General features: G+C 36.9%; 1 long non-coding RNA gene across 2 annotated transcripts; it reads right to left on the bottom strand.

Moving 5' to 3' along the window:
* Positions 1–7,803: 7,803 nt before the first annotated feature.
* Positions 7,804–10,360, bottom strand: LOC149189109 (uncharacterized). 2 transcript variants are annotated; one of them, XR_016256330.1, is made up of 2 exons: positions 9,533–10,360; positions 7,804–8,127 (listed from the first exon to the last, which is right to left on the bottom strand). It is a non-coding gene; the product is annotated as an uncharacterized LOC149189109 (long non-coding RNA). The 2 variants fall into 2 exon arrangements; XR_016256329.1 differs by having other exon boundaries at positions 7,804–8,161.
* Positions 10,361–19,759: the final 9,399 nt, after the last annotated feature.

Raw genomic sequence — 19,759 nt, forward strand, 5'->3', positions numbered from 1 at the left:
ACCTGCCTCTAACTCCGATTTAAAAAATGGCGCATACAAAGAATTCAGATGGATAGGCCACTAACTCCGACGAAGAAAATGGCGCACATAAATGTCAAGGGGAGTGCAAAAAGGGGCGTAAAAGTTTGTGATACGTGTGAGACCGAAAGTGTACATATGTCAAATGGACACAAAAAGTGTCGACGAATGAATTGATTCAAAAAAACCTTATCGGCCTAAATATACAGCTTTTGTCTTCTGAAAAAACCTATATATATGACATTTGTAATGGTATGGATGTTTACTGACATATACATATATAATTTACCTTAAACCAATATTATAAGGAAAAAGAGACTTAGATAGGAATCAGGATGAATATATACGATATATTCAGCGAGGGTTTTATGTTTTCTTAGATATGAGATCCGTAATAAATCACAATGGCTTCTTTTACATACGAAACTGTTTTAGTGACACCCACCAATATGTTAAATTTGTAATTCCAACTGCACGGCAGTTTTCGGAAAACCACCGTGGTCTCCCCGCACCACCATTCGGCGAAGGCGGTTTCCGTAGCGGAGGCTCCGAACACCTTCACACTCCGCCACGCGTCCCATGTACGAGCAACCGAAAACTGCTTTCCCCGGACGCTAAAGTCCGTTTGTTTTGCTGGTGGATGGTGTGCGAACCACGTCGGATCAGCTCAGCGATCTGGACGCATAATCTCCGCCGTTGACTTCCCGAAGATGCATAACCGCCCGCGACAAGTCAGATCTTTGCGTGGAGTGAAAGTCTTTTGCATTGACCACCGTAGGAGGAATTTATGGAATTTAATGTTGGTCGTATTTTCTTTGGTGAGGTTTTAATATGTTATGGGCATATCTTTAATGTGGTTATGGGCACGTTGTTGTATATGTTTTTATATATATGTTTTCATATATGTTGTAAAGGTATGCCTGCGTCTTGTAGTTGACAATGTTGGCGTGGTGTATATGGGCACGCAGAGAAGTTTTTTTTGTATTGTGATGTATGGTGTGCATTGAGGCCGCGCACGGTATTGCATACAGAACAGAGGCATAGTAATGGTGTTGAGCCTGTGCACATTTTTTGTTGTTCATGAATTGTAATGAGCGCACAGCAGTGCGTGTAATTCTTTTTGGTGCACAGCAGTGCGAGATTTCCAAAAGAAACAGGGGTTGTAATGTTTTGTTTTTAGCCATTGAAGAACAGAGGAACATCATGTTGTTTATGTAATCTCCACAGCAGTGGAAAATTTGTGAGAGCAGCAGAGTTTTTTTTTGGTTCCCTCTTTACACAGAGGAAGAAATATGTAACAGAATGTTTGTTTTTAAATTAATAGAAATGCTTTGTGACTGTGTAATGCTGTCTTGTGAGTCATTTTGGTTTTGAAAGGATCCCTGTCAAAAGATCTTGGACAGAGTAAACAGAGCATTGTCTCTGTGGTGAATTTTTATTTTGGTTTTGGTATTTCTCCATTTAAAAAAAATACCCAACAGTGGTATCAGAGCTAGTCCAGGCTCTTTGAAGACTCAAAGAAGCTGAAGGAAGGTGTGGTTGTAGCAGTCAAACTTCTCCAGCAATGTGAAGACTCAGCCAAAAGAGTTAAGGTATTTTTCAAAGCTTTCCTTTCTGTTACTGTTAAAAGAACAGTCAGTGATTTAAAAGAAAACACAGTAAAGTATTTAAAGCCTAGATAAGAATGGCAAGGTCAAAGAAGAAAGCCTCCAAGCCTGTTAAAAATGTGTCTCCCTCCTCTATTAAACTAGAAGGCAATCCATTAGAATACATTCTATTTGAAGTTCCAAAGTTTGATGGAAACTTTGATGTATGGGAAATAATGATGAGGGTTTTCCTAATGTCTGAGGGGATTGAAGTCTGGGAGTCAGTGATTGATGATAGCAAGATGGATAAAGAATCCATGGAGTATGATGCACAAGCAGCAAAACTAATCTTGGATGGGCTGCCTGATTCTGTGAAAAGGAATCTAGGAAAATACACATCAGCAAAGGATATATGGGACAGACTGCATGACCTTCATGCAAAGGGAGCACTGACCATGACAATGGGTCAAGATGAACCCATAATAGAAGCTGAGAATGAGAAGCTTGACCTCATCAAGCTTCAAGTAAAAGAAAGGGATGAAGAGCTTGCCAAGCTTAAGAAGGAACTTGAAGAAAGCAAGAGGAAACATTATGAAGAAGTCATATCCATGACAAATCAGCTGAATGAAGCAAGGAAGCAGGCAGATGCCTTGTCAAGTCAACTTGAACAAAGGCACATGAGGGTGAACAAACTTGTGGAAGAGATTGGACAGTATAAGGTAGAGGTCTCCTCCCTTAAGTCCGAACTACAAGAAGCCAGGAAGCAGATACAAGGAGCTGAAAAGAAAATGAAGAGCAGTCAAGCAAAAGATGAAGAAATCTCCAAAATGAAGACAGATATTATCTCCTTCAAAATAGTAGCAGCTGAAGCTACTCGTAGCAAGGAAGAAACTGAGGGACAACTAGCAAAGAAAAATAATGAATGTGAAAAGTTAGAAGAAGAGATTGTCCTCCTCAGGAAGAAGGTTGAAGGGATGAACAAGATCATGAAGAGCTCTCAAGCTTTGGATGACATGCTCAGCTATCACAGATCTCCATTTGATAAATCAGGACTTGGGTATGTAGCTGAACCCTCAAACAAGGATGAGGATGCTCTAAGCAAAGGAGATGTGAAGAAGCCACAAAGAAGTTGTGATGCTCCTAGTTCCAGCAAAGGCAAGGAGAAAAATGAAGGTTGCAATAGAAGAGATCCTGCTCCAAGTAGAAAACCAGCTCCAAGAAGAAATGTAGCTGATGGCAAGAAGGCAATAGGCAATGGTTATCAACAAAGGATCTCAAGGCAGCAAAGCTTCAGAAGTACATCAAGGAAACCTCCATCTCACAGGTACCAAAGTTCATTTTATGGTTATTGTTATGCTTGTTCAAACTTTGGTCATATGGCAAAACACTGTAGAGCATTTCATAAAGATAAATGTTGTGGTCTTCGACAACCTCCAAGAAACAGTTTTAGAAGAAATCATGAAATGTCATTCATGAAAAATGTAGAATGTTTCAAGTGTCATAACATTGGGCATATGGCACGTGACTGTAACTTGACATGGGCTCTTACACAAGCTAGACCCATGATAAAGAAGAAAGTTACACAAGTATGGAGAAGAAAAGAAATACAGTGTGAAATCCCCTTAAGCAACGCAGCTGATCTAAATTTGTTTTGAGAAGACTTGCTAAAAGAAGACAAGCATACATTAAAGGGGAGCTTGTAATTTTTGTTTGCTGAACTGTCTTAACAGTCATTCTTTAATGAAGATTTTTTATAAAGGAAAGACATGAAATCAAATCTGCCATAAGAGCAGAGAAGAAAAAGGGGCAGCGCTCAAATGTAAAGAACAGCAGCGCAATAAGAAAAGTATGCAAAGCATGAAGACCCTCACAGCAGTGGGAAGATAGAACATAAGACAACAGTTTGGAAATTTTTTTTGGAGCACATGGATTAGAATGAACAGCAGTTTAAATTTTTTTTGTGGTGCACATGCATTGAAATGCATAGCAATGGAAGGTAGTTTCCTTCTATGAAATGTGAGAGAATATACTCACAGCAGATTTTTAAATGCACATGGAATGAATGAGAATGTGTGTGGCAGCAGAAAGTCAAAGGAATTGCACAGCAGTGCATTGTGTAATTAAAAAAAATGAAGACTAAGATTGTGTGAAGCAAGGGTACATAAGAAAAGGCAGCAGCCTGTGTTATTTTTTTGTGGAGAATGAAGTGCCAAGAGTATGGGCACACAACAGTATGATGAAACAAAAGGCAGCCACAGTGTAAATTGCAGAGGCAACGCAGCAGCAAATAAAAAGCCCAGGGATGACAATCTATGGTCATGGGTATGGACAGCAGTGAATATGAAAAATGCAGCAGCAAGAAGTTATGGACAGCAGCATGATGGCAAGAAGGAGAAGCACACAGCAATGCAAACAAGAAAGATGCAGCAACATTAAAGCTTTGTTGAAGAAATGAGATGTAATGGACAGCAGCACATGCAAAAGAAATTTTCCTTACAGCAGTAAAGGTAAATGTAATGAATTTGTTGTTCATTGAATTGAAATGCAACATATGCAACAGCAATGAGTGTAAGAAATGTTTACACATAGCAGTGTAAATTTGTAAGTTGGGACAGTGTAATTGTTCCAGAAAGGACAGAGTATTTTGTCTTTGAAAAGTGCAGAAGCAGTGCAAGTGTAGACACAGCAGTGTGGGATAGACACAGTAAAGAAGATGGCACAACAGTGCAGCAGAGAATATGCAGCGGCATAATGTAATGAGTTTGCACACACAGCAGTGCAATGATTGTTTGTTTTGGAACTGCATTTGAAGCAGTCATTTGGTGAAACCCTCTGTTAAAGAGGAAGGTGCTTTTCAGCACAGTGTCATGGTAAATCCCTCTATCAAGAGGATGATGCTTTTAAGCATAGTCATTGGTGAATCCCTCTGTCATGAGGAAGGTGCTCTTAAGCACAGTTTCAGGTTAATCCCTCTATTAAGAGGAAGACAACTTTGATTGTTTATGGAACTGCATCAGAAGCAGTTGGTGAATCCCTCTATGTGAGGATGATATTTTTGTAACAGCAGTGTTGAGGAATCCCTCTATGAGAGGAAGTGCTTGGGTATGTCTGAACGCCCAGCAGTTGAAATTAAAGGGGAGTGTTAAATTTGTAATTCCAACTGCACGGCAGTTTTCGGAAAACCACCGTGGTCTCCCCGCACCACCATTCGGCGAAGGCGGTTTCCGTAGCGGAGGCTCCGAACACCTTCACACTCCGCCACGCGTCCCATGTACGAGCAACCGAAAACTGCTTTCCCCGGACGCTAAAGTCCGTTTGTTTTGCTGGTGGATGGTGTGCGAACCACGTCGGATCAGCTCAGCGATCTGGACGCATAATCTCCGCCGTTGACTTCCCGAAGATGCATAACCGCCCGCGACAAGTCAGATCTTTGCGTGGAGTGAAAGTCTTTTGCATTGACCACCGTAGGAGGAATTTATGGAATTTAATGTTGGTCGTATTTTCTTTGGTGAGGTTTTAATATGTTATGGGCATGTCTTTAATTGGTGGTTATGGGCACGTTGTTGTATATGTTTTTATATATATGTTTTCATATATGTTGTAAAGGTATGCCTGCGTCTTGTAGTTGACAATGTTGGCGTGGTGTATATGGGCACGCAGAGAAGTTTTTTTTGTATTGTGATGTATGGTGTGCATTGAGGCCGCGCACGGTATTGCATACAGAACAGAGGCATAGTAATGGTGTTGAGCCTGTGCACATTTTTTGTTGTTCATGAATTGTAATGAGCGCACAGCAGTGCGTGTAATTCTTTTTGGTGCACAGCAGTGCGAGATTTCCAAAAGAAACAGGGGTTGTAATGTTTTGTTTTTAGCCATTGAAGAACAGAGGAACATCATGTTGTTTATGTAATCTCCACAGCAGTGGAAAATTTGTGAGAGCAGCAGAGTTTTTTTTTGGTTCCCTCTTTACACAGAGGAAGAAATATGTAACAGAATGTTTGTTTTTAAATTAATAGAAATGCTTTGTGACTGTGTAATGCTGTCTTGTGAGTCATTTTGGTTTTGAAAGGATCCCTGTCAAAAGATCTTGGACAGAGTAAACAGAGCATTGTCTCTGTGGTGAATTTTTATTTTGGTTTTGGTATTTCTCCATTTAAAAAAAATACCCAACAGTGGTATCAGAGCTAGTCCAGGCTCTTTGAAGACTCAAAGAAGCTGAAGGAAGGTGTGGTTGTAGCAGTCAAACTTCTCCAGCAATGTGAAGACTCAGCCAAAAGAGTTAAGGTATTTTTCAAAGCTTTCCTTTCTGTTACTGTTAAAAGAACAGTCAGTGATTTAAAAGAAAACACAGTAAAGTATTTAAAGCCTAGATAAGAATGGCAAGGTCAAAGAAGAAAGCCTCCAAGCCTGTTAGATAGGAATCAGGATGAATATATACGATATATTCAGCGAAGGTTTTATGTTTTCTTAGATATGAGATCCGTAATAAATCACAATGGCTTCTTTTACATACGAAACTGTTTTAGTGACACCCACCAATATGCAAACATGACAGATCTCACCCACTCGCCAATATGTAAACATGACAGACTTCACCCACCCACTCAAATAATAACCAACATGTTAACCCACCAATGAATTTTCTTAGTGCCACCCACCTACCATATGTAAAATGATAGATCTCAACGACCCACCCACCCAATTTCTAAAGTTCAGTCAAGTGACTTAATAATTTTTTTGGACAATAGATATCACATCCGTGACAGAGGTCCTAAAACCATGGAGGTCCATCAACAAACCATGGGGTTCATCAACTTCCCGAGGATAAAGAAACATGGAAGGCCATTAACTTCTTTGGGGACAGAGAAACGTAAGACACGGTTTGCCACCTACTTGTAGAATGGTCCACTTTTCCATCCAAGCTGGTGGAGTGCATCAAGTGACTGAATAATTTCCACATTGGTGACAGAGGTGCCCAAAACCAGGGAGGATAATCAATCAACTTCCTGAGTACAGATAAATGTAAGCTACTGGTTCCCACAACAAACGTTACAAATAAGTAAAACATCCGCAAAATAGAAACAGCGACCATAATAGGTGTTAGATATTGCCTCAAGCATATATAAGTGCATAATAACTTGGCAATCATAAATCTCAAGCACATCTGATCACATTTAATGAGAACAAGGTAGCTACCTTATTTAAGGACCAAGGTAAATACTAACTTTTAATCAGCAGCGATCAAGCTCAATGTACAGTGTACACAACCTTAGGCAGAGGCCATGGGGACCAGCGTTTACAATGCTTCTGTAGCCCGCAACCATGGAAATGCAAAACACATAAACTAATCTATTAACGTCAGAAAAACAAAACACTACGCGGCAAATCAACATCTTATTTCAGAAGAACATATATCTCACTTTCTGAATCAGATATTCTCTCTGTCTACCTACGAATTAAAGAACAAACAACTTTTTTTTATTGCCTGCCCCATTCTTCTTGCACCAAGTGGCAGTCAGCACCAAGCGGCAGCCAGCGCCTCTTTGTCTTCGTAAATTCTGCCATGTCTTTCACATTCCTTTTTAGAGCTGTTTTTGCTTCTTCAAAACTGTCCATGAATTGGACGGATATTTATCATTTTCATAATTTGTCGTTCTCTCTCCCCAAAGAACAGGGGAAAAAATACTCTTATTTCCTTATCACATCATAACTGTTGCCAGCGGCGGACAATATCATTGCCCTCTGCAAAATCTTCTCTGGTTAATCTTGTGGGCCTGGTAGGATCTCCCCTCTTATTTGGGTAGGATAGGGAGCTTTACCCTTTGCAAACTCTGATGTGGTTTAGATTTTGGGTCTTTTTTTTTGAAGGTAGGTTTCATGGAATTTTTTTGCCTTGAACATATGAAGAGGGAAATAGAGAGCGAAATAGACAATTCAACCGCAAATTAAAATAATAACTAGTATAATAACCGAGTGTTGGGGTTTAGATTTTGATTTCGGAGAGAGACAATTCAATCAAAAGTGACCATAACAACTAATAAGCTAACCTGGGTGTTGTGGTTTAGATTTTGAATTTTTCTTTTTCGAAAATAAATTTCATGAAATCTTTTCTTTAAATACATCACCGAGTTTAAACTTGAAGTATAACCTCCGCAAAGCCTGAACCTTCCCGCAACATGCTCTGTGCTTTGAATGCATGCATATGTAAATGGTATTGAAGTCATACCTCGGGGCTTCATCTTCTGTCTTTCACTGTCCCTTTATGAGTTGATTTTGCATCTCTCGAAATTGTCCAAACTGTCCGACTCCTAAACCATCGTCAATTATCTGACATTTGAAAATTGTGTAGCCTCATGATCATGAAGATTTATAGTTCTAGCTCTGATTAACCTCCAATATAAGCACTTTACTGAAATACCGCAACTGATTCCTGAAGCTCCTCAAAGACACACGGCCAGTAATAATTACCCAAGCTGTCTTTTTTATTATTTAACCTCGTCTTGGTGCAGAAGCCCGTGATGCTCTTTTCAATAACCAGAGCAGAAGAATAGGCCAGACTGAAAACTATCAACAACTCATTTCATAAAAGAAAATAATAATTATTATTATATAAATTTAAAGTTACAATTAACTAAGACATATTAAATTAGACGCATTAAATTGGTGTATGATTTTTCTCTGGTTTGTAAAATTAAAAACCCATCTCCATTATGTAATTTATAACTCTGGATTTGAATTCACACATACAACAATTTACAATTGAAAAAAAAAAAATGTATATATTGTACCGATGATAACGCACGGACATACTTAATCCGGTGATTATCAGATCGCAGACCATAGAAATAATAGCCGACATACTTTATCCCGTGATGTTCAGATAAAAGACCATAGAAATATGTATTGCAATGAACCAATATCGAAATGTTTATCTAAGGATTGCTTTTGTTATGAAATTGGTAGACATGACACATGCTTTGGTTGATAAGTGAATATTGTGAAATTCATTGTATAAAAAGCCTGATCATCATACAATTTAAAGATAATACTGATAACCGAGAAAAATGTATTTTAAAATATGCCTCTGCAAATTTTAACAATAGCAAAGAAATTACCCGTTAAATTTAAGGGGAATCTAAAAACAATTTCTACCTTGCAAACTGACTTAAACCATCATAATTTAAACAGCTTTAATACTATGAATACATTTATCTTTAAATTATATAAGGCCTGATATACTTTGGTATACTTCCATCGACAGACATCATGGATTGGTCATTTGATAACCATAAAGATCAAGCCCGTTCAACTAGCTCTCATAGCAAAAATGTTCTAGCCGACGTAATTATTGTAAAATTCGGCGTATTCGTCGAAAATTCACATCAAACAGTTCAATAATATTATTGATTGATATGTCTTCCAAAACGGTTCTGCAAATTTTACCAACCTCAATGTAAACAGGCACATAACAGTTTTTTTTGCTTCCAAACTGCTTGAGATTATCATAATTTAAATGATTTTAAACAATCATAGATATGTTGTAAAAATATGTTATATCAAAAATAAAATTGAATATTTACCTTTTACAAAATAAAATAAATCCTTTCCCACAAATTTCTTGAAAATACATCGTGATTCTTCAGCTACCTCAACAAATCGAAATACTACTTTTAATAAATTTAACAATTTACTTCAAATTTAATCCTAAGATTAGTTGGTACGACCGTTCACCATGAATACTTTTTAAAATCATAAACTCAATTTGAACAGACTTGCTCTTTGTAGTCATCTGATCATCAGTTAAGCATGTTTGATCTTTATGGCCATCAAATGACTAATCTACGATCGCTCCTTAAACATCTTTTCGCATCCAAATTTTTAATAAAAAGACAAATAAATGCACAATTCAGTTTATTTCGATTGCATACCTGATAAAATTCCTCTGCATTGTGGAATTCCCTGAGCGTGTTGTGAGATTTTCTAAACCTGATAGAATTGCCTCGGCGTGTCGTAGGGGCTTTTCGAAATGGGAATGACAGTTAACCACGTCAAACAATCAATCAAAGATTCCAACACAAACACGAAGCGACGCAGACATCCGACCACAACCGGCTCGGATGACTGGGAAGGTTATCCCTCCCCCAAAAAACCAAAATAAAATGTTTTATTAATAAGATGGCCCGCCTGCAAGCGCACCTGCAAAGGCAACGCCATATCAAAACCCTAACAAAGCTTTAAGCGCTATGGGGTTTTACACTCATCCATTACCTTTCACTTCTGAACAAAAACTTCTTAAAGAAGGAGAATACAAGATCGAAACGAATCCCCGCTATTTTAGACCTACTGTACACAATTTTCCATAAGCTTACCCCTCCTGAGTTCGAGATCTCGAAAAATAAATGTCCAAGATTATAGCATGACAACGCTCGCTAAACATCTTCACAGGGTTCGAAAGGGAGATCAAATCTGATGCCTCCATTAAATAAACCGCTTCAAAATATGGTAGTAGCCTCTAACAGGCCTTTAATTCTAAATTATCACATCATAAACCTGATCACATGGAAAAGGGCCTCAATTAGAACTGGTTCTGGCCCCTGCAGTCGGACTACCAGTTCTGTTTATGAGTGATGGAAGTAATAATAACAGAAAGACGGAAGAAAAATTAGCCCGGAAACTCAGTCCGGCACTCTAAACAGACAAGTTAACTATTAAATATCAGCAAACGCCAAGAATCGAACCTGAACGTCGTCTGCCAAATAACTAAAGGAAGGAGGGTTTGGAAAGCGCTAACCCTGCAATTTAAGGAGATTGACGGCTCAGATTAATGATTGGATTTTTTGATCTGATGGTCTAGATTATATCATTGCTTTACGCAATGAGTGTATGTCTTCTGGACAAACACATCATCTGTAATTTTCTATAGCACGCTATCTTCACAGAATCTCGATTTTGTAGGCTTGGTCGGTGGGATACATTAATTTTATCGAAATCTTGGTGCTGGAAATTTATCGATCCCACATTCAACGTTTTGACGGTTAAATGTTCAACACTTATGATTATCCAGCACGCATGTGGGGCGTTCAACTTTGAATGGTCTCCGATGGATTAATTGTATTCTATTTTAGGTCGATTGTCAAATTCTTGGCTGCTTGTTTTATATCCTTCGAAAATTGCTATCATACGTTTGAATATTCCCGTTGTAGACTTTGCTTGTTTTTTGGCTTTTTGATGGGCACTTTACAACAATTAAATTAATGTAGTTGTTTCTCGGAAAACCCATCATGATTTAGTTTACCATTATTAAATTAATGTAGTTGTTTCTTGCAAAACATTAACACTTTTTACATTACGTTAATTAATACCTACTACATTTAAAAAAACACAAACAAATACCTACTACATTTAAAAAAACACAAAACAAATTATATATATGTAATAAAATTAATGTAATTATTTCTTTAAAAACTCGTTATAATTTAGCTGTCAAATTAGCAGTGAATATTATATCTATTAATTTAGTTGTTAAACTAGCCATGAGTACAATAATTATTAGTTATTATTTGTTAATGCTATTAGCTATTCAAACTAAAAATACTTTTATTTAAATATTTAAAATCTATTTTATTTAGGTCATCCATACAATTTAAAATTTTATAATTGTAAAATATAAATTTATCCAAATTTTGTATAGAATCATTTATGTTTTAAAGATAATTTATTTTGAAATGAAGTTATGATAAAATTTGAATGTTTTCAAAGTTTTGAGTGGATTTTTCACTTATCATCAAGGAATTTAAAAATAGTTTTGAAAAAAAAAAGAGAGTTATTGTAAGACCTTTACTTTGGGAATAAAAAGCCTTGCTCAATTGACTATGCCAAGTGTAAAAGATAGTAGCTTGCAAGGCTAGAGAACATGTACCAAGAATTGCTTTTATAGGAGAGATTAAGACACCTTGGGTGGACAAGCTAGATGTGCAGACCCAAGGAGGTGAGAGTTCCATAGGTTGGTGGATGGATTACACATTGGACCCACTTTGAATGTGGAGTGGATCTCGAGGCACTTCAAAAAAGAAAAAAAAAAGACAAAGCACATGCACTATATAAAGAGGATGCCTCCATTTGCGAAGTCATGCAAGTTTTTTCATTCATAGAAGGTTGAGCAAGGATTTTTGTTGTTCTGTGAACACTAGAATTGGCAAAATAAACTACTTGATGTTGGCTAAGTGAAGTATTAAATGGATAGGACCTACACGAGGTAGGCTTCTAGATGTTTTAGGGGTTGGATTAACAAGTGTTATAGGAATTTGTGCCTTCAATACTTGTATTCTCTCAAAAATCTACAAGAAATTGGTCACAACCTCTCTTTGAGTCTCGGTAACAATCTTTATATTAATAAACTTAAGACATACATTTTTTCGTGTTCCTTGTGATCCATTATTTGGCTAAGTTTTGTTGAATAGTTGGCTAATTTTAAAAGTATTTATGAGATGCTTTCATGTCAAGGATGGACATGTGCCTATTGTTATAAGAACTCAGTTGTGTTGAACTTTGTTGCATATCTAAATTGTAGATTTACACATAGTTAAGTGCAAATTGTAAGTGAAGAGACGTAGTCTGGTTGTAGTAGGCATAGGTTGGTCAAGCCCTTATCATCAAGGAAACGTAGTGTCGCATGACCAAAGATGTTGAAACAAAAAATATTTTTGAGATTTGGGTTGATCACCTTCTTATAATACCTTAGTTCCATTTTACCCTCTTTATCACCCCACAATTTCTCCTCAAATTTTGATGTAATAATAATTTAGTATTATCATTATTATACAAAATGATCTCCTTCTTTATCTCCACTTGAGCTAAAGGTGGTGGTTTTGGCTAGAGTTAGAAGTTATTTTTGGTAATCTCTTATCTTCCACATTGTTTAATTTTTTCTTGTACATAAGATACCTAGTCATAGCCATGTTTTTAATGAGGAAAATACTAGCTTCAGTCGAGACGATATGATAGGGTGCATTCCCTTTAATGCTGAAATTATCGGTTAAAATTTGCTTTTGGATATGTTTAATCTTCTTCAACGACACTTTGGAGATACTACAACCCCAAATTTTGCATATATATAAAATAACAAGAGTGACAAGAGTCTCAAAGAGGAGTTTATTTTTTTATCCATATCCAAATATATGCTAATTTGCAATTATTTTCAAGTTGATAATAAGCTTTAGATCCTTCGTTTTTCCTTTTCTCAATGTTATAATTCCAATTGAGTTTGTGATGGATATCTATTCCAAAATATTTGTATGAAGGAACTTTCTCCAAGTTGTTCTTGTCATATATGAAAATATCATATGTGATCTTTATGAATTTAATTATCATGAATTTTGTTTTCTTATAATTAATCATCATACCCATCTTGAAACAAAAATCTTGGAGGATTATTAATTTCTTTCCAAGATTGCAATGACTTATCACCAAAAGAGAAATAACATTAGCATAAAGGAGAAGAGTTATGACTACAAGGGTGAACGTGGGGCCAACACAACTTGTATCTTCCAAACTTACACTCTCTAGCTTATCAACGTATATGCCAAAAAGGGTAGGGGACAAAGGACACCCTTGCTTGACTTTGATATTATAGTCAATTTCTTTCAACTAACTCTCGGCGGGCATAGAATTAACAATAACATTCTCATACAACCTTGTCATAGCAACCCTCAACTTGAGAGGACCCATTATCTCTTCCAACGTATTCCTCAGGTTTGTCTTAGAAACGATGTCAAAAACCATTTTAAATTCAATGAACAAACATAAGAGATTAGTTTTATTATTGTGACATTCCTCCATAATGATCCTAAGAGTAACAAAGAAGTCCACATTTGAATGATATCTCATAAATCCAACTTGGCCTCTAACTCTTTTACCATGGCTTTCTAGCCATAAGTTAATCCTTTTTTTCCAAAATAATTCCATACAACTTATCTAAAATGGGGTTAATCATAATGGTCCTATAATAAAAAGGAATGCTTTTATCCCCACTTTTAAAGCTAGATACAATAAGGATTTGTGTCCAAGACCTAGGGAAGCCTTGCTTCACTACTCAATTGAAGAGTTTGTGTATGTAGGGGGTGAGGATAGACCCCCCTATTTTAAAATTTTCAACTTGGTAGTCTTCAATGTCCTTAGCAAGTTGCTTAACCCCAAACTTAATGTCTTCCAAATAAAACAGTTTCATCCTCTCTGAGGGCATTCAAAATGGTGTCCATGGCATTAGGGGATTCATAAAAAAATTAAAGGTAGGAATTCTAGTTCTTCAAGGGAATTATATTATTTTATTTAGTTTAATGTATTAAATTTTTCCTCCAAAACTTCCTAGGATTTAATATAGATAAGTGCAATAGTTACTCTTCCTTTCTATTTATATAATTGTGAATTTGTTTTCTTTAAATAAGAGATTTGTATGTATTTGTCAAAGGATCTTCATTTGAGTGGTTTGGTGAAAAATTTATTTCCCTAGCTATGTGGGTTCAAGTCTACAAAGACATGTCGTATTTGGCTCGTTTGTGGCATTTATGAAATAGTTATATCTTGTGCAATAATGGCATTTGATCTTTCAAGGTTGCCAATTATCCAAAAATTCCTTTTTAGTTTTAATAGAATAAAAATAAATAAAATATTAAGAGCAATGGTGAGGCTTCCCAGGATTTTGTCTAGTTGCAAGGTCAAATGATGCACCGCTGACAAATTTCTTCTTAGATTGGATGCATTTGATGACCTTTGGTGTGGCGTGGCCATGGCCATCTCTGCAATGGTCCAAGGCTGAGTATCTCGATGACTTTTTAGGTTTTAATGTGTGCATAAATTACTTGCAAAAGAATTATTAAAACAGAAAAATAAATAATGGTGAGAACATAAAGTATACATAGAGATTTCCTCCTATAACCCAAACCAAGAAAACCATATTAATTTTTCATTATATTCATTTCAATGTTACAATACATATATATACATGTCGAAGCGTTCATAAACCCCAATCCATTAACAATGTATTAGAACATAAATGCAGTTCCCTTGACCGTATCTACAAAATACCATGAGTAAAAAATCATCATGCCCAAAACCATGTGTGAAAACCATGTACAAAACCATGGGTAGGTCTGCCCACCATCTTTGGGTTTGCCCCTCATCCTTGGGTCCACCCAACTATTTGGGTCCACATAACAAAATAATAATAATAATTACATGGGGGGCTACCCCCCTCCTGCAAACCCCCCGATAGAGGAAACTGCCACCCCCTGCTACACCTGACACAACATAACAATGCATGTATATAGTCATGGAAAGAAGATAACACACCCAACATTCTCCCACTTGTTTTCTTCTTTCCATAGAGGGGTCGCAATAGTGCATAGTCATTGGTCCAGGGATGCAACACCCATTATTTATCTACACCAAGAAAACTTCTCAGTGCTCAGAGACTTTGGCAATGCATCTGCGACATTCTTCAAAGTGTCCACCTTTACTAGCAACATCCTTTTGTCTTCAACCATATCCATGACAAAGTGATTCTGAACATCAATGTGTTTTTTCTTCGAATGATAAGAAGGGTTCTTTGCCAATAAAATTGCACTTTAGCTATCACAGTCTATCCTTATAGTTCCTTGTACCAACCACATACTTGAACACAATCTATACAACCAAATTGATTCCTTTCTTACATGATTGGTTACCATGTATTCAACCTTTGTAGTTGAAAGTTCCACTACAAATTGTCTCTTTCTCATCCAACTGAATACTCCTCTAAATAGGTTAAATGCATACCAACTTGTAGATCTTCTCTGATCCAGATCTCCAAACTAGTTTGCATAAAAAAATCCATGTACATCCAAAACCTTGTCCAATCTTGATCTTCCTTGGTAGCACAAACCATAATCACTAGTGCCACGCAAATACCTGAAAACCTGCTTCATTGTTGTCCAATGCTCCTTCCATGGTTTTGACATAAAATTGCTTAATACTCCCACTACATGTGCAATGTATGGTTTGGTATAGACCATTGCATACATCAGGCTGCCAGGTGCACTTGCATATGGAACATTTTTTAGTAGATAACTTTACACCTACAAGAATAGGAACCTTGACTGGTTTACTATCTTGCATATCAAACCTTTGCAACATTGTCTCGACATACTTCCTCTGGTTTAACTAGAGCTTCCTCTTTGCCCGATCTTATTTTATTTCCATGCCCAAAATATAGTTTGTAGCACCAAGATCCTTCATGTCGAATTTTGGAGGACAGTTGGATCTTCAAATCCTCGATAATTTCTTTGTCATTTCCAATTAACAACATATCATCCACATACAAAACCAAACAAATAACATGGTCACCAATTAATTTAAAATACACATAGTGATCTACTTTGCTCCTTGTGAAGTCAAGTCCATGTATATATGTATCAAATTTTTGATACCACATTCTTAGTGACTGCTTTAATCCATAAAAAGAAATTTTTAACCTACATACCAATTCTTTCTTACCCTTCACCGCAAATCCTTTTGGTTGCATCATGTAGATCTCTTCTCCCAGATCCATGTGAAGACATGTCTTCACATCCATCTACTCTACCTAAAAATAAAAAGTAGAAACAACAGATAAAAGTAATCTAATAGAATCTCACTTGGTAACAGGAGAAAAAAATATCACCAAAATCAATTCCCGACACTTGGGAATAACCTTTTGCTACAAACTGAGCTTTGTATTTCTCCACCTTGATTTCTGCACTCATCTTCTTCTTAAACACACATTTTCTGGCAATGGGTTTCCTTCCAACTGACAACTCCACGAGATCCCAAGCCTTATTTTTGTCCAAAGATGTCATTCTTCAAATGTGACCTCCTTCTAGAGTTTCCCACGCTCTAAATCAAATGCCTCCCTGACAATTTTCGGATCATCATCAGTAATAGATAAAGCAAAATTTGAAAAAAACAAAATGGACTATACCTCTTTGGTTTCCTTCTCTCTCGAATTGATCTCCTCAAAACTCGAGTGTGTGGCTCTTCCTCTTCTGATTCATGTTCTTCTATAGAGTCTAATTCTTCCTCCTTTAGTTCAAAATCTATCTTCTCAAGTTCCTTTGGTAGGATTTCATGTTTAATAACATATTTTACCTCTCTAAACACCACATATTGGCTATACACAACCTTCCTTGTTTCTTAGTTCCAAAGCTTATAGCCTTTTAAACCATCCTTATACAATAAAGATGCACCTTTCAAATTTACTATCAAGCTTGGTTTTTTTCTCCTTTGGAACATGTACATATGCATAGAAACCAAATACCATGAGATGTGAAAGAGAGGGTGTCTTACCAGTCCATACATCATGTGGAGTCTTATCCTCCAACATTGATGAAGGTGATCCATTAAATAGGTAACATGCAATGTCCATTGCCTCTGCCCAAAATTCTTGTCCTAACCCAACACCACTGAGCATGCTTCTCGCATTTTCCATCAATGTATTCATTCTTTCCGCAACTCCATTTTACTAAAGTGTGTATGGAGTAGTATTTTTGTGTGATATACCACACTTCTTATAGAGCTCTTCAAATCCTTCTTTATGAACTCTCCACTATTATATGTCCTTAACACTTTTTACTTCTCTCTCTGTCTGATTTTCCACTAGAGCCTTAAATTATTTAAACTTGTCAAAGATTTCATATTTCTTCCTGAGGAAGTATACCCATGTATTCCTCAAGAATTCATCTATAAATGAAACATAGTACACATGCTTACCCAGTGATGGAACTGAAATAGGTCCAAACACATCACTCTGCACAAGCTCTAATATCTCTTTCGCCCCCTCTTAACACTAGAGGGGAAACTCACCTGATTTTGCTTCCCATATACACAATGTTCACGGAAATCAAAATCCAAAGAGAAATTAAACATACATTCTACCATACCATTACCATGTAGTATGTGTATGCCCTTCTCTCCAATATTTCCAAGCCTTTGATCCCACAAGATAGTCTTTTCTCTAGAGAACAGTAGATTTTCTACTCCACTTTCAGGAACCATAGAACTATTGCACCCATCAATAACAGTGCTACCTAGAAGCTTGTATAGATTTTCAATCCAAACCCCCCATATCAATACTAATTCTCCCTAAACCATCTTGCAGGTACCTCTCTCAAATGCTATTTTTACACCTGCATCATCCATCTTGCTTACAAAAATCATTTTTTTGGCTAATGCATGAATATGCAGAACACTAGGAAGTGTTATAATCCTTCCACCTTGCAACTTCAACTTGAATTTTCCACGTCCTATGATTTTGGCCTTCCTGTCATACCCTATAAATATTATATCACCACCATCATATTTATCATACTCGCAGGAACCACTCCCTATGAGGAATGAAGTGAAAGGATGCACCTAAGTCAATCAACCATGCCTTATGATCTATGTGTTTACTTGAACGAGAAGCCAAGTACACATCCCCGGCTTCATCTGAGGTGGTTTTCGTCTCTCCAAAAGGAGCATCATCATATCCCTTTCCTTTCTCAGGATTTTTAGATCTACGATCCTTTTTGTAGTGCCCTTCTTGTCTGCATTTCAAACATACGTTTACAACTTTTCCTGGAGATTTAAATCTCCCTCTAAATTTAGATCTCTCGCTTGAGGGCTTATTTTTGTTATCGTTCTGGGACCATCCTCTTACAGATAAGGCATGTCCATTCTGTCTCTCCATATTTTTCCATCTCATCTCCTTCGACAACAAGGATGAGACTGTTTCATCAAACTTCAAGGTGGTTGTATTACTACCTATAGGAACAACCAAATTATCCCACGAGTTTAGTAGAGAACACAACAGACTGATGCACTTGTCTTTGTTTGAAATCTTAATATCAACAATAACAATTGACTTACCACAGTATTAAAGGCATTCAAACTCTCCGTTACCAAGTTTCCATCCTTCATCCTCAGGTTATATAGATTTTTCTACATGAAGAATTTGTTCACTAGAGACTTAGATTGATACAAAGTCCCTAACTTGTTCCACAAAACCTTCGTCATAACTTCCCCTGATACATTCAACAATATTGAATCGAAGAGACACAATCGTATTGTGATCTTCGCCTTTCGATCTAACTTCGCCCAATCTTATGTCGATATTCCTATTGGTGTCATATCTGTATCTATAAAAATCCATTGATCTCTATCCACCAAAATATCGTCTATCATAATCTTTCATAGCGCAAAACTTTGTACATTGAATTTATTAATCTCATATTTCCACTATTCGTCATCTCCTTTCATCGAAAGAATTGATCCCGCGAATCTCCCACTGTAATAGGGTCTACCACGGGCCCGAGAAAAACCCCTCAGTAACAAAAACATCCCTTTGAAGATGAAACAATTATGATACCAACTGTAGGTTTTAACCTTGTACATAAATTACTTGAAAAAAAATTCTTAAAACAAAAAAATAAATAATGGTGAGAACATAAAATGTTCACATATATTTTCTCCTGGAACCCAAACCAAGAAAATTAGATTGATTTTTCATTATATTATTTTCAATGTTACTATATATATATATAAGCATTCATAAGCCCCAATCCATTGACCCTGGATTAGAACATAATCGTAGTTCCCTTGACTAGATCTATAAAATACCATGGGAAAAACCCTCATATGCCCAAAACCAAGCGTGAAAACCATGCGCAAAACCATGGGTAGGTATGCCTACCATCTTTGGATATGCCCCCCATCCTTGGGTAGGCCTACATAAAAAAACTCTTGGGGCGTTGCCCTGAACCCCATGTAGGGTGGCAGTTGCCACCCTACAAACCCCTCGGCAAGGGGGGTTATGCTCCCATTGCACTTGACACAACTTAACAACATGTGCGGCTAGTCGTGGAAAGAAAACAACACATCCAACCAAGTTACAGATGGGGCGTTGGGGTTTTCCCTACACTGAAGTGCAACAAAATCAGTGGGTGAAAGAGACGAATTTTCTCTCAATAATATACATTTGTCACGACTCTTTGCATAGATGTCAAGAGATATGGCACAATCACCTACTCAATAGATATGGCACAATTGCAACAGGGGAGGCTTTTGTTTCGAAAGTCTAAACACTTTTTATTTTTATCTTGTTTTTC

This window comes from Pinus tabuliformis, chromosome 3_1 (genome assembly GCF_031772625.1).
Source record: "Pinus tabuliformis cultivar Carrire ecotype Pingquan chromosome 3_1, CPIR1, whole genome shotgun sequence".
In the NCBI taxonomy this organism is placed as follows: Eukaryota; Viridiplantae; Streptophyta; class Pinopsida; order Pinales; family Pinaceae; genus Pinus; species Pinus tabuliformis.